Below are 3,722 nucleotides of genomic sequence, written 5' to 3'. Positions count from 1 at the left end.
ACTGTATTATCGGTGCATAAATAGTTATAAACAAACTATGTGTTAAAAAAACATAAATTAATATAAAATTATTTTTTAAAAATTTATATAAATTTATAATAATTGACATATCAAAAAAGTGTTTATGTTTCATCAAAATTTATGTTTCTTGTATTGTTGCTAAACGGCGCCTTATTCAATGTTCCTAATATGTTTTGGAGCACTAAAACTCCAAATGAAAATTTTAGGAAAAATTGTAAATTCTGTAAAATTAGCGAATAATTAATTAGTAAATTAATTTTTAATAAAAAATTAGAAATACAAATTTTATAATTTAATTGATTAGAATTAATTAAAATAAGAATTTTGACACTAATTTTAAAGAATTTGGCCCAAAATTGGGCCGAACGAGCTAAACCAGTCAAATCGGACCCAAAATGAGCCCAAGGCCCAACCCATTCAACCACACTTAATAAAACACTCCTCCTTCTTCCTCCATTCAGCTGAAACGCTGAAACAAGCAATGGGGAGAAGAGAAGGTTTCCAAACCCTAATATCATAATCTAGCCTCCATAACTTTCCGCTCCGAGTTCCGATCGCTGCACTGTTTGCGGCTATGTGTTCTCCGCGTCGAGCTCTACGATTCTATCAGATCAATTTCATTGGTAAGCTTCTCTCTCAATCCAGTTTTTCTACCCCCCTTGATTTTTGAAAATTATGTATGTGGGTGTTGAGATTTTGGTCCTTTCGTGTTATAGGACCCGATTAGCTTGAGAAAAATGCTCACTCTTTCTTATTTGGCACTTGGGTACGGTAATGATCATTAATCCTAGTTAATTCTTTGATTTAGTGAGTTGGGAATTAAATTGGGTATATGACAATTGTGTTAGGTGGATGAATATATGTGAGATGGAGTAAGAATTGAATATACCAAAGGCTTGATTAGAAGCTTGAGAAGCTGAATTGTGGTTAGGAAGGCTTAAAAGCTTGCTTTGTGGAGGTGTCTCGGTTATACGTGAAAATTGGTCAAGGTATGGTTTAGGTTTGGCGTATTTAATATATAATGTTCTGTGAAACCTTAGGCTAGAGGACCATAGGATAAGTTGGAACGGTTAAGCATGCTGATTGTTAGTATTTGTGATAATGGTTGGTGACATAGATTGGGTTTGTGTTGGTGGTTATGGTTATGGTTATGGTTATGCTGGAATTAGAATGCTGTATTTGAATAATGATTGGTTTGTTGGTAAGTTAGTTTGTGCATAATTGGGGGATTGCTCATAGTCTTATTATTTAAAGTAAGAATTTAGGTGTGAAACTGTGTAATATTGATGTATGATGGATGATAGCAGGGTGTAGAATTATGTTGCTATGATAATGCATATTTTAGGACTGATTTTAGGTGTGGAATGGTTGATATTTGAATGATGAATCAATGAAATAGAGGTTGGAAGGTTTTTATGAAAATTGATTTTTGGCCGAACTTCGGAGAGCTATAACTCGGCTTCCGAACTCCCAAATGATTTCAAACTTAATTTGTATGAAAATTGGATTCGTGAAGTTTATGTCATTTGAAAAATGGATGAAAAATGTTTTAAGACGAGAAAGTTATGCACATCGTAAGTTTGGGGTTTAAAATGGAAAAACTGCAGATTTCTGACATAGTAAAATTTTTTATTAAAACGTACGCCCACGCGTACGCGTGACATGAGACTTTTGCGTACGCGGAACCCTCATTCGCATATGGCGGCTACTGCCTCCCATGTATGCATACGCGAATGAGCCTATGCGTACGCGTAATGGGATAAATTTGCATATCCATATGCGTGGCCCCTGTTTTCTGCAAAACTGGATTTTGAGTTTTAAACCGAATTTCAAACTTTTAAATCCCTAATTTCATTCTTTTAGTCATATAATGTAATAATAAACCTAGTAATTAGCTAAAGCTAGGAATTTGAAATAGCTTGGGGGTGAAGTAAAGAGTAAATATGATGAATCATATGAGAATGATGTGAAGGTATGAGAAGTTGATGATGACATAGCAATGATGAATGGTTGTGAAATGATTATAAATGACTGTGAATGATATGATGTTTGATGATTGAAATGAGATGGAATGAATAAATGTATGTTTGAGATACCTGGGTAGTAACAAGGATGGTGGTTCGTCCTGCTTGCTCCAGGTCAGTAATTGTGGCGCCTAGGTAGTAGCAAGGATGGTGGTTCATCCCGCTTGCTCCAGGTTAATGTTTGAGAATTGATAATCATCATGCTTGATTTAAATTGAACAAAAGTATGTTTGTGACGCCTGGGTAGTAGCAATGATAGTGGTTTTTTCCGCTTGCTCCAGGTTGAGCTTTTAAACACCCACCTGGGTAGTAGCCGCAGTAATGGTTATTCCACTGGCTCTGGGTTAAACGGGTAGTAGCAAGGGGGTTGTAGCTCAAACTCACTTGCTCTGCATGGGTGTTTCAGTCCATGGTTAGCTACCAGGAGATGTCAGATTGGCTATATAACCAGCAGATGATATCATCAGCCATAGGTCAGGCATACATCATGTGCATAACATTTGTTTTGTTTGCTATGCCTTATTTGGGAGTGCCTAATTGAATATATTATGTTAACTATCGTAATTGCTACTTGATTTACTTGTTTCCTACCCGTGCTTGCTTTTGTATGTTTGTCTATCTTTGATATTTCACCAGAGATGGAGGAATGGAGGAAAGGTGGTAAAGCTTAGTGTTAAGGATAAGTTTTAGGCTAGGCTTAGATACCTTTAGAAGACCACCTTTTTATGGTTGCTGTTTAGTACTTTAAGCTTCATAATCTGAGTGTCGGCGTTCTAGGATTGCCTCTGGCATTCCCAAGACCTTATATCTTATGTGCGTGGCACCTTTACCATGCTGAGAACCTCTGGTTCTCACCCCATACTGTGTTGTTATTTTTCAGATGCAGGTCAGGAGGCTCCTCAATAGGCGTCTGGACTTCTGTAGCAGAGCGGTTTTTGTGTTTTATTTTTTATGTATAGTTTATGTTTATTTATGTACTTAACTCTCCAAAAAACTACTTTATTTTGTACCTCTTAGAGGTTTATGGAGAATCAAGATTTATCCTTGTATTTTGGATTTTGGGATATGTATATATGTATGTGAAAATTCTCCGGCTAGCCTTGGCTTCGCAGGCTGAGTTAGGAGCTTGCCATCTTGTATCATTGACCCTCTATTCCTACTTTCTATTTATCTATACCTATGAACTCTAACTTTCTTTGCACACAAGTAATCTCTTTCTTGAGCATTGTGCTTTTTCTTGGTTTTGCGATTTGTTTCACCTATCTCTCAAGGCTCCTCGTCTATTATTTACTTCCAATATTATTAAAATGTAGATATTTTATTTTAGAGGTCGTAGCGCCTCGCCACCTCTATTTTACATCCTAGGTATAAAGCTCTGTGTGGTAGGGTGTTACATTATGGTATCAGAGCAGTTCGTTCCTGTAGAGCCTCAGGGACGGACTGACTATGCTTTTGCGCATACTCTGAGTGTCTATACATGCTGATTAGGATATTTAACCGATATATGTGGCATGAATGTTCATGAGCATGCATTTGGAACTTTGAAGCACTAAACTTGCGATATTGAGACTTATCACCATGATATCACTTTTTTGGTGTGAACAGGGATCAGATGACGACTCGTGAACGTGGTCGCGGTCGAGGGAGAGATAGGACTAGTAACTTGGAATCTGAGAC

The sequence above is a fragment of the Arachis ipaensis genome, chromosome B04 (assembly GCF_000816755.2).
Source record: "Arachis ipaensis cultivar K30076 chromosome B04, Araip1.1, whole genome shotgun sequence".
NCBI classification, from domain to species: domain Eukaryota; kingdom Viridiplantae; phylum Streptophyta; class Magnoliopsida; order Fabales; family Fabaceae; genus Arachis; species Arachis ipaensis.
The sequence above is the reverse complement of the archived record's forward strand: the minus strand, read 5'-3'. Positions refer to the sequence as shown.